The sequence below is a fragment of the Coregonus clupeaformis genome, chromosome 23 (assembly GCF_020615455.1).
Source record: "Coregonus clupeaformis isolate EN_2021a chromosome 23, ASM2061545v1, whole genome shotgun sequence".
NCBI classification, from domain to species: domain Eukaryota; kingdom Metazoa; phylum Chordata; class Actinopteri; order Salmoniformes; family Salmonidae; genus Coregonus; species Coregonus clupeaformis.
Genome location: NC_059214.1, coordinates 10,808,847 through 10,821,428, shown reverse-complemented (window position 1 = coordinate 10,821,428; position 12,582 = coordinate 10,808,847).

The following is a 12,582-nucleotide window of genomic DNA, read 5'->3' as shown; positions in this document are numbered from 1 at the left end:
ATCGAGCACACAGCCATGCAATCTCCATAGACAAACATTGACAGTAGAATGGCCTTACTGAAGAGCTCAGTGGCTTTCAAAGTGGCACCGTCATAGGATGGCACCTTTCCAACAAGTCAGTTTGTCAAATGTCTGCCCTACTAGAGCTGCCCCGGTCAACTGTAAGTGCTGTTATTGTGAAGTGGAAACGTCTAGGAGCAACAACGGCTCAGCCACGAAGTGTTAGGCCACACAAGCTCACAGAACAGGACCGGCGAGTGCTGAAGCGCATAGCGCGTAGAAATCGTCTGTCCTCAGTTGCGACACTCACTATCGAGTTCCAAACTGCCTCTGGAAGCAACGTCAGCACAAGAACTGTTCGTCGGGAGATTCATGATGCGCAATGCCAAGCGTCGGCTGGAGTGGTGTAAAGCTCACCGCCATTGGACTCTGGAGCAGTGGAAACGCGTTCTCTGGAGTGATGAATCACGCTTCACCATCTGGCAGTCCAATGGACGAATCTGGGTTTGGTGGATGCCAGGAGAACGCTACCTGCCCCAAAGCATAGTGCCAACTGTAAAGTTTGGTGGATGAGGAATAAAGGGCTGTTTTCATGTTAGGGCTAGGCGCCTTAGTTCCAGTGAAGGGATATCTTAACGGTACAGCATACAATTACATTCTAGACAATTCTGTGCTTCCAACTTTGTGGCAACAGTTTGGGGAAGGCCCTTTCCTGTTTCAGCATGATAACGCCCCTGTGCACAAAGTGAGGTCCATACAGTTTGTCAAGATCGGTGTGGAAGAACTTGACGGGCATGTTCAGAGCCCTGACCTCAACCCCATCGAACACCTTTGGGATGAATTGGAACGCCGACTGCGTGCCAGGCCTAATCGCCCAACATCACTGCCCAACCTCTCAAATGCTCTTGTGGCTGAATGGAAGCAAAGTGGTGACCAACTGTATATTAATGCCAATGATTTTGTAATAAGATGTTTGACAAGCAGGTGTCCACATACTTTTGGTCATGTAGTGTACATTGTCTTCATTGTATTTCCATTCTTCATTGACCGTTTCCAACCCTCTGGGAGCATTGCCCTTACCACCCATCCACCCCACCTGACACTGGGACCATTCATCTCCTCTTAACAAATGACGCCAGCGCATTTGAAAAGTGCACCTCTCCTCTCTGCCGTCGCTCCAAAGACAAAAACCTCCCTGGGCGGCAGTTGCAGGCATCTGACATGACTATGATGAGGGCTCTTTAACACCCTGAAGAGAAGCTAATTGACAGTGATGGGTGTGTTAATTGCACCTGGCAACACGGTCACGATGGGTGGTTTTGAGCGTGTGACGACAGATCAGAACCGACGAGACTCTGTCCTCAGGAAACACCAGAGGAAGCAAAGTAAACGTGAATACTGGATAGTGGCAATGGTGTGAGACTACGGTTCTTCTCTCGCTCTTTCTATTTGATTGATGGATGCGTGGAGACCTGAGTGATAATATATTCATTGTGGTAATTAGCAGGGAAAAGAGGACACTCGTTACGGAGGAAATGTAGGCCAGTGTCTCTATTTATTTCTCTCTGAATTGTTTCTGCCAAGGGCTTTCTTCCCACAGCTGTTCTGACATTCAGGTGTATGGTCTACAGAGTGTAGGCTGCAACAACAGACCCCAAAATAACACAGACCCCAAAATAATAGATGGTTTGACTAACGGAATAGCACACTGTGTAAAAATAAAGGAAGTTTTCCATTTACATTTTTGGGAGCGTATATAGAGTATGCAACGTTCTTTCTTTCTTTCTTTTGACATGGGTATCAATAAATACATAAAAATTGTGGGTATCAATGAGTTACAAAATGTGTACAGCAATACTTTAGCCTACCCATACTGTCACATTCTGTCGAAGCTACAGGTCTATTTACTTTTGAGCATGCTTGGCTTGAATGAGCGATTGATCAAATGGTAGGCTACTATTTGTTGTGTAGCGGGAATAATATAAACCAGTTAGGTCAGAAAAGGGGAGACATGTCCTGAAATATGATTTAGGCCTATATACACTGAACAAAAAAATGAATGCAACATGCAACAATTTCAAAGATTTGGCTGAGTTACAGTTCATATAAGGAAATCAGTCAATTGAAATAAATTCATTAGGCCCTAATCTATGGATTTCACATGACCGGGAATAGAGATATACATATGTTGGTCACAGATACCTTAAAACAAAAAGGGAGGGGTGTGGATCAGAAAACCAGTCTGTATTTGCCTCATGCAGCGCGACACATCACCTTCGCATAGAGTTGATCAGGCTGTTGATTGTGGCCTGTGGAATGTTGTCCCACTCCTCTTCAATGGCTGTGCGAAGTTGCTGGATATTAGCGGGAACTGGAAGACGCTGTCGCACACGTCAATCCAGAGCATCCCAAACATGCTCAATGGGTGACATGTCTGGTGAGTATGCAGGCCATGGAATTACTGGGACATTTTCAGCTTCCAGGAATTGTGTACAGATCCTTGCGACATCGGTCCGTGCATTATCATGCTGAAACATGAAGTGATGGCGGTGGATGAATGGCACGACAATGGGCCTCAGGATCTTGTCACGGTATCTCATTCAAATTGCCATCGATAAAATGCAATTGTGTTCATTGTCCGTAGCTTATGCCTGCCCATACCATAACCCCACCGCCACCATGGGGCACACTGTTCAAAATGTTGACATCAGCAAACCACTCACCCACACAACGCCATACACACTGCCATCTGCCCAGTACAGTTGATACCGGGATTCATCCGTGAAAGCACAATTCTCCAGCGTGCCAGTGACCATCGAAGGCAAATCCAATCCAAAACATTACTGAGTACCACTCTCCATATTTTCAACCATAGTGGTGGCTGCATCATGTTATGGGTGTGCTTGTAATCGTTAAGGACTGGGGAGTTTTTCAGGATAAAAAATTAATGGAATGGAGCTAAGCACTCGCAAACTCCTAGAGGAAAACCTGGTTCTGTCTGCGTTCCACCAGACACTGGGAGATGCTGAGACTGCTCTTCTCTGTGTCACGGAGGCTCTCCGCACTGCTAAAGCTAACTCTCTCTCCTCTGCTCTTATCCTTCTAGACCTGTCTGCTGCCTTTGATACTGTGAACCATCAGATCCTCCTCTCCACCCTCTCCGAGCTGGGCATCTCCGGCGCGGCTCACTCCTGGATTGCGTCCTACCTGACCGGTCGCTCCTACCAAGTGGCGTGGCGAGAAGCTTTCTCCGCACCACGTGCTCTCACCACTGGTGTCCCCCAGGGCTCAGTTCTAGGCCCTCTCCTTTTCTCCCTATACACCAAGTCACTTGGCTCTGTCATATCCTCACATGGCCTCTCCTATCATTGCTACGCTGACGATACACAACTAATCTTCTCCTTTCCCCCTTCTGATAACCAGGTGGCGAATCGCATCTCTGCATGTCTGGCCGACATATCAGTATGGATGACGGATCACCACCTCAAGCTGAACCCTGGCAAGACGGAGCTGTTCTTCCTCCCGGGGAAGGACTGCCCGTTCCATGATCTCGCCATCACGGTTGACAACTCCGTTGTGTCCTCCTCCCAGAGTGCGAAGAGCCTTGGCGTGACCCTGGACAACACCCTGTCGTTCTCCGCCAACATCAAGGCGGTGACCCGATCCTGCAGGTTCATGCTCTACAACATTCGGAGAGTACGACCCTGCCTTACACAGGAAGCGGCACAGGTCCTAATCCAGGCACTTGTCATCTCCCGTCTGGATTACTGCAACTCGCTGTTGGCTGGGCTCCCTGCCTGTGCCATTAAACCCCTACAACTCATCCAGAATGCCGCAGCCCGTCTGGTGTTCAACCTTCCCAAGTTCTCTCACGTCACCCCCCTCCTCCGCACACTCCACTGGCTTCCAGTTGAAGCTCGCATCCGTTGCAAGACCATGGTGCTTGCCTATGGAGCAGTGAGGGGAACGGCACCTCCGTACCTTCAGGCTCTGATCAGTCCCTACACCCAGGCGAGGGCATTGCGTTCATCCACCTCTGGCCTGCTGGCTCCCCTTCCTCTGCGGAAGCATAGTTCCCGCTCAGCCCAGTCAAAGCTGTTCGCTGCTCTGGCACCCCAATGGTGGAACAAGCTCCCTCACGACGCCAGGACAGCGGAGTCACTCACCACCTTCCGGAGACATTTGAAACCCCACCTCTTTAAGGAACACCTGGGATAGGATAAAGTAATCCTTCTACCCCCCCCCACCCAAAAAAAAAAAAAAAGTATAATTGTAAAGTGGTTATCCCACTGGCTATAGGGTGAATGCACCAATTTGTAGTCGCTCTGGATAAGAGCGTCTGCTAAATGACGTAAATGTGCCCTTGAGCAAGGCATTTAACCCTAATTGCTCCTGTAAGTCGCTCTGGATAAGAGCGTCTGCTAAATGACTAAAATGTAAATGTAAAATGTAAAATGTAAATGAGATCCATTCACCTTTCAGCAGGACAATAGCCTAAAACACTAGGCCAAATCTACACTGGGGTTGCTTACCAAGAAGAGTTACAGTTACAGTTTTGACTGAAATCTACTGAAATCTACTTGAAAATATATGGCAAGACCTGGAAATGGTTGTCTAGCAATGATTAACAACCAATTTGACAGAGCTTGAATAATTTTGAAAATAGCCATGGGCATATGTTGCACAATCCAGGTTTGGAAAGGTCTTAGAGACTTACCCAGAAAGACTCACAGCTGTAATTACTGCCAAAGGTGCTTGTACAAAGTATTGACTCAGGGTTGTGAATACTTATGTCAATTAGATATTTCTGTATTTCATTTTCAATACATTTGCAAACATTTCTAAAAACGTGTTTTCACTTTGTCATTATGGGGTATTGTGTGTAGATAGGTGAGAAAAAAATATATTTAATCAATTTTGAATTCAGACTGTAACACAAAATGTGGAATAAGTCAAGGGGTATGAATATTTTCTGAAGCCACTAATTACAGTGCCTTCAGAAAGTATTCATACCCCTTCACTTATTCCACGATACATTCCACCATACCAGATTTAAATACTGTCAAAAATATTGTCTGAATGAATTGTAATTGACTGTCATAGCCCCAAATAGAAATGTTGATTACATCATGGTGGGGTCGTGATAATTTTCTGATATCAAAATGGGATCGTAGCCCAGAAAGGTTTGGAACCCCTAGCCTAATGTCTAAGTCCAGTACAGTGTAATGAACTGTATCGCCTCCTAGTGTGGGCCGTACCCCTCCCACTCCACTAGATATTGAAGACCCCCCATCCGACGTCTCGAATCCAAAATGGACCGCACGGAGTACGCCGGTGCCCCCTCGATGTCCAATGGGGGCGGAGGAGTCTCCCTGATCTCACTTTCTTGGAGTGGGCCAGCTACCACCGGCCTGAGAAGCGACACATGGAACGAGGGGTTAATACTTTTATACTCAACAGGTAGTTGTAATTTGTAACACACCTCGTTCAATCTTCTCAGGACATTAAATGGCCCTACAAACCGCCGACCCAGTTTCCGACAGGGCAGGCGGAGGGGCAGGTTTCTGGTAGAGAGCCAGACTCGATCACCAGGTGCGTACACCGGTCCCTCACTGCGGTGGAGATCGGCGCTCGCCTTATGACGACGGAGGGCCCGCTGCAGGTGGACGTGTGCAGCGTTCCATGTCTCCTCCGAGCGCCGCACCCACTCATCCACCGCAGGAGCCTCGATCTGGCTCTGCTGCCAAGGTGCCAGAACCGGCTGGTAACCTAACACACATTGGAAAGGGGTTAGGTTAGTGGAGGAATGGCGTAGGGAATTCTGGGCCATTTCGGCCCAGGGAACGACCTTGCCCACTCCTCCGGCCGGTCCTGGCAGTATGTTCTAAGAAACCTACCCACATCCTGGTTCACACGTTCCACCTGCCCATTACTCTCCGGGTGGTAACCCGAGGTGAGGCTCACCGAGACCCCCAACCGCTCCATAAAAGCTCTCCAGACTCTGGAGGTAAATTGGGGACCTCGATCAGACACAATATCCTCGGGTACCCCGTAGTGCCGGAACACATGGGTGAATAGTGCTTTGGCGGTTTGCAGGGCAGTAGGAAGGCCCGGCATAGGGAGCAAACGACAGGCCTTAGAAAACCGGTCCACAACGACCAGTATAGTGGTATTCCCCTGTGAAGGAGGAAGGTCAGTGAGGAAATCCACCGAGAGGTGAGACCATGGTCGTTGTGGAACGGGCAGGGGTAATAACTTACCCCTAGGCAGATGTCTAGGCGCCTTACACTGGGCGCACACCGAGCAGGAGGAAACATAAACCCTCACATCCCTCGCCAACGTGGGCCACCAGTACTTGGCACTAAGACAGTGCACTGTCCGGCCGATACCAGGGTGTCCAGAGGAGGGTGACGAGTGAGCCCAATAAATCAATCGATCCCGAACCTCGAGCGGAACGTACTTCCGACCCTCCGGGCATTGAGGTGGACTAGGGTCGGTGCGTAACGCCCGCTCGAGTTCAGCATCGACCTCCCACACTACCGGTGCCACCAGACAAGACTCCGGCAGTATGGGAGTGGGCTCCACGGACCTCTCCTCCGTGTCATACCGCCGAGACAGTGCGTCTGCCTTACCATTCTGTGACCCAGGGATGTACGTGATCTTAAATGTGAACCGGGTCAAAAACATATTCCACCTCGCCTGGCGAGGGTTCAGCCTCCTCGCTGCCCGGATGTACTCCAGGTTACGGTGGTCCGTCAAAATGAGGAAAGGGTGTTGAGCCCCCTCAAGCCAGTGCCTCCACACCTTTAGGGCCTGTACCACGGCTAACAGCTCCCTGTCCCCTACGTCATAGTTTCGCTCCGCCGGACTGAGCTTCTTGGAATAAAAAGCACAGGGGTGGAGTTTAGGGTGGCGCGCCGGACCGTTGCGAAAGCACGGCTCCTATACCGGCCTCTGACGCGTCCACCTCTACCTGAAATGGCAAAGAGGATCCGGATGCGCCAGCACCGGGGCCGAGGTAAACAGGTCCTTCAGCCTCCCAAACGCCCTGTCCGCCTCGGCTGACCACTGCAGACGCACCGGACCCCCCTTCAAAAGAGACGTTATGGGAGCTGCCACCTGTCCAAAACCCCGGATAAACCTCCTGTAGTAATTCGCAAACCCCAAAAACTGCTGCACCTCCTTCACAGTGGTTGGCGTTTGCCAATTACGCACGGCTGACACCCGGTCTACCTCCATCTTCACCCCTGACGCGACAACTGATAACCCAAAAAGGAGACCGACTCCTGGAAAAACAGACACTTCTCTGCCTTGACATACAGGTCGTGCTCCAACAGCCTCCCGCAACACTCGGCGCACCAGGGCCACATGCTCGACTCGGGTAGGCGAGTACACGAGAATGTCATCTATGTACACGACCACCCCCTGCCCCTGCATGTCCCTGAAGATCTCATCCACGAATGATTGGAAAACTGAAGGAGCATTCATCAACCCGTATGGCATGACAAGATACTCGTAATGGCCCGAGGTGGTACTAAAGGCTGTCTTCCATTCATCGCCCCCCCTAATGCGCACCAAGTTGTACGCGCTCCTGAGATCTAATTTAGTGAAGAAACGCGCCCCGTGCAATGACTCTGTCATGGTCGCAATCAGCGGGAGTGGATAACTGTACTTCACCGTGATCTGATTGAGACCACGGTAATCAATGCACGGGCGTAACCCACCATCCTTTTTCTTCACAAAAAGAAACTCGAGGACGCAGGGGAAGTGGAAGGCCGTATGTATCCTTGTCTCAGAGATTCGTCTATGTAAGTCTCCATAGCTCTCTTCTCCTCCTGAGACAGAGGATACACATGGCTCCGTGGGAGCGCAGCTCCTGCCTGGAGGTCTATCGCACAATCTCCCTGCCTATGGGGAGGCAACTGCGTCGCCCTCGACTTACTGAACACAATAGCCAAATCCCCATACTCAGGGGGAACGTGCAATGCGGGCACCTGGTTTGGACTCTCCACCGAGGTAGCCCCTACGGAAACGCCTAAACATCGACCCACACACTGGGCAGACCACTCCATCAGAGCCCTCTCCTGCCACGAAATAGATGGGTTATGGGTACTCAACCAGGGCATGCCCAGCACCACCGGATACGCAGGCGAGTCGATCAGAAATAGCTGGATCATCTCCTGATGACCCCCCTGCGCCACACATCCTAAGTGGCGCCGTGACCTCCCTGATCAAGCCCGCACCCAACGGACGGCTATCTAGGGCATGAACGGGGAAGGGGACGTCAACAGGGAGAAGGGGAATCCCTAAGGCTAAACAAAATTCCTTATCAACAAAATTCCCAGCCGCGCCTGAATCTACCAGCGCCTTATGCTGGGAATGAGGTGCTACCTGTGGAAAACGCACAGGTATACAGAAGTGTGCAACAGAGAGCTCTGGGTGAGTGGGGCGCCTACTCACCTGGAAGGACTCCCCAGTGCGGGACCTGTCGTCTTCTCCCCTGGGAGGCCATCCCCAGCACCTAGCCGTGGTGTGTCCTCCCCGACCACAGTTGGTGCAGGAGATGGACCCCCTCGTAATCCGACCCCTCCTCTCTCTAGCGCCAGCGCCACCGAGCTCCATGGGGCACGGCTCGGAGGCGCTGGAGGGTGAAATGGACGGACCCCCCTCGGGACGTCCGCGGGTAGCTACCAGGGTATCCAGCCTGATGGACATGTCGACCAACTGGTCGAACGAGAGGCTGGTGTCCCTACAGGCCAGCTCCCTACGGACGTCCTCACGTAGACTACATCGATAGTGATCGATGAGGGCCCGCTCATTCCACCCTGCATCCGCCGCTAGAGTACGGAATTCCAAGGCGAACTCCTGGGCACTCCTCTTCCCCTGCCAGAGGCAGAACAGACGCTCCCCCGCCGCTTTCCCCTCCGGGGGATGGTCAAACACCGCCCTGAAGCGGCGGGAGAACTCGTCGTAGGTGATGGTGGTAGCGTCTATTCTCCTCCACTCTGCGTTGGCCCATTCCAACGCCTTACCGGAAAGGCAGGAGATCAGGCGGACACGCTCTCGTGTCCCGAGGGCGCCGGGTGCACGGTGGCCAGGTAAAGCTCCACCTGGAGAAGGAATCCCTGACACCCGGCAGCGGTCCCATCGTAGGCCCTCGGGAGCGAGAGTCGAACTCCTCTGGGTTCCGGAGCGGGAATGGGCTGACTTGCCGATGGTGCGGGCAGGGAAGATGGTGGTGGAGGTGTCCCTCGGGTCTCCCAGCCTCGGATGGTGGTGATCACCTCCTGCAGTGCGGACCCCATCCGCAGGATCTGGTCATTCTGCTCGCGGACCCTGTCCTCCAGCATTGCCTGTGCTGCTGCGGCTCCTGCTGATTCCATTCGAGCTGGTGTGTGATTCTGTCAATGATGATGTAGGTGGGTGTGGTGGTGGAATCAGGCGCAGGACGCAGAACGTTAGTCCAACAGACTTTAGTAGATGCACAACAAAACAAGCACGAATAAATGCCCTGAGGCAAAACTGCGACAAAACCCTCCAAACAATATGGAGAAATAGCTCAACCGAGCAAACAGTAGAATAACAGCCTACCGGCACGACAGTCAAACAAAAGCAAACGAACATAGAAACATGCAACGGTGGCAGCTAGTATTCCGGAGACGACGAACGCCGAAGCCTGCCCGAGCAAGGAAGAGAGGCAGCCTCGGCCGAAACCGTGACAGATAGTAGTGTAGCTAGGCGCTAGCTAGTCCATAGACTCACAAGTGTTAAAGGAGAGTGGTGCTAAAGCCCAAATTTCTCACCGAGTCAACAAGTCCGAATTAAAGATCTTCATCCTGTTGCTCTGCTGTTAAAACTATTGAAAATCACAGCTTAGCTATGTATTTTGTAAAAAATAAATATGCTACTACCCCAACCTTACAAGAGAGACTAATTACAGTGCCTTCAGAAAGAATTCTACATTTTGTTGTTACAGCCTGAATTCAAAATGGATTAAATAGATTTTAGTTCTCACCCATCTACACAATACCCTGTAATGACAAAGCGAAAACATGTTTTTAGAAAATTTGCAACTGTATTGAAAATGAAATGAAGAAATACGCCATTTACATAAGTATTCACACCCCTGAGTCAATACTTTGTAGGAGCAGCTTTGGCAGCAATTACAACTGTGAGTCTTTCTGGGTAAGAATCCAAGCGCTTTCCACACCTGGATGGTGCAACATTTTCCCATTATTCATTTCAAAATTCTTGAAGCTCTGTCAAATTGGTTGTTGATCACTGCTAGACAACCATTTTCAGAAACGTAAATTCATTACATTTAAATTTGAGTCCTTTAGCAGACGCTCTTATCCAGAGTGACTTACAGGAGCAATTAGGGTTAAGTGCCTTGCTCAAGGGCATATCGACAGATTTTTCACCTAGTCGGCTCGGGGATTCGAACCAGCAAAAAACTCCCCAGTCCTTAACAATTACAAGCATGCCCATAACATGATGCAACCACCACAATGCTTGGAAATAAGGAGAGTGTTACTCAGTAATGTGCTGTATTGAATTTGCCCCAAATATAACACTTTGTATTCAGGATAAAAAGTGAATTGTTTTGCCACATTTTTTGCAGTATTACTTTAGTGCCTTGTTGCAAACAGGATGCATGTTTTGGAATATTTGTATTCTGTACAGGTTTCCTTCTTTTCACTCTGTCAATTAGGTTAGTATTGTGGAACAACTACAATGTTGTTGATCCATCCTCAGTTTCCTCATATCACAGCCATTAAACTCTGTTTTAAAGTCACCATTGGCATCATGGTGAAATCCCTGAGCGGTTTCCTTCCTCTCCGGCAATTGAGTTAGGAGGGTCGCCTGTATCTTTGTAGTGACTGGGTGTATTGAATAACCATCCAAAGTATAATTAATAACTGCACCATGCTCAAAGGGATATTCAGTGTTTTTATTTAATTTAATTTAATCGACCAATTTGTGCCCTTTGCAAGGCAGTGGAAAACCTCCCTGGTCTTTGTGGTTGAATATGTGTTTGAAATTCACTTCACAACTTAGGGACCTTACAGATAGATCATTGTATATGTGGGGTACAGAGATGAGGTAGTCATTCTAAATCATTTTAAACAATATTATTGCACACAGTGAGTCCATGCAACGTATTATGTGACTTAAGCCTTTACTGTTGAACTTATTTAGGCATGCCATAACAAAGAGGTTGAATACTTATTGACTCAGGACATTTTATATTTTCCTTTTTAATACATTTGTAAAAATGTCTAAAAACATAATTCCACTTTGACATTATGGGGTATTGTGTATTTAATCCATTTTAAATTCAGGCTGTAACACAACAAAATATGGAAAAAGTCAAGTGGTGTGAATACTTTCTGAATGGCCCAGTGTTCATTTGCAGCAGTTCCTCCATACTTATTAATTTTTTTGTCCGTTTTTATGATTTGGCTGTTTTTATGGCTGATTTGAGAAGTGTTATGAAGGAGAAAAAAAAAAACTTTAAGTGCTCACAAGCTGATGTAGGCCTCCAGTGAGTTTCCTTTCAAAATGAGTGTTCAAGAGCGTAGACTCAGCGATGAACTAAGTAAACAGAATATTGGGTCAATTTCCACAACAACTAAGAGTGTTGAAGCGTGAGGCTGTAGCTACCACGTTGTAGCAGAGGGAAGCACACCCGTGCATATGTTCAGATACTCTGTGTCACTGTGTGTCATCTCAATATCTACGGTGCTGCTCCTGGCAACGTCATAATGCTGAGTCTACCTTTAAAATGTTAAAAGATATATGAATAACCCAGAAATATTGCCCAACCACTGCATTTGTAGGGCTGATAGTACAGTCTGTAAACCAAAATGAGACAGTTTGTTTTTGTAGTCCAAAACATGACACATGCATTGTGTTGTGGTATTTTCTTGTTTTAAAAATGTCCATACTATAAATCTTGGCACGTTTACCCCGATCGCAATCGGGCAAATTCCAAAATTCAACAAGATTGAAAGCGAATTATGTACAGTATATAAACTATGTGCATAGTATATGGGGATAAAATTGGTTTCCTTACCAAATGACCGAAGTTAAGACTATTTTCGGTATTATTTAAGTACAGGAATCGAGCAAATCTATAAAGCATCTATAGAGCATCTTGCGGCTTAAAGTTATGAATTGTTAAAAAACTGACTGAGATGTTGGATACTGTGCTGTGTTTCATCCCTCCCAAATCAGTTGAGAAGAAAAACAGTTGTATTAAATAATCACTTTTCATGTCATTCGGAAGTTGTTCTCTGACAATCCGAAAAAGACCAAGTATGCCAATGACCTTTTATCACTGCTAAAAGTATGCTTTTTGTCTATATATTTAAATATGTTCATATTAGCACTTTGTACATGTAATTGATATTCGACTCGTAAAACAAACCGTAGAACTATACGTTTATCAGATGTTTCGTTGATTCGTAAAAAAAAAAAAAAGATCATTAGTTATATATTATTTGTTTAATGGGTGTATGTGACAAGACACCACGCCGACTGTGCCAAAAGTGACCCATTCCGGTTTTCTTTACCATGATT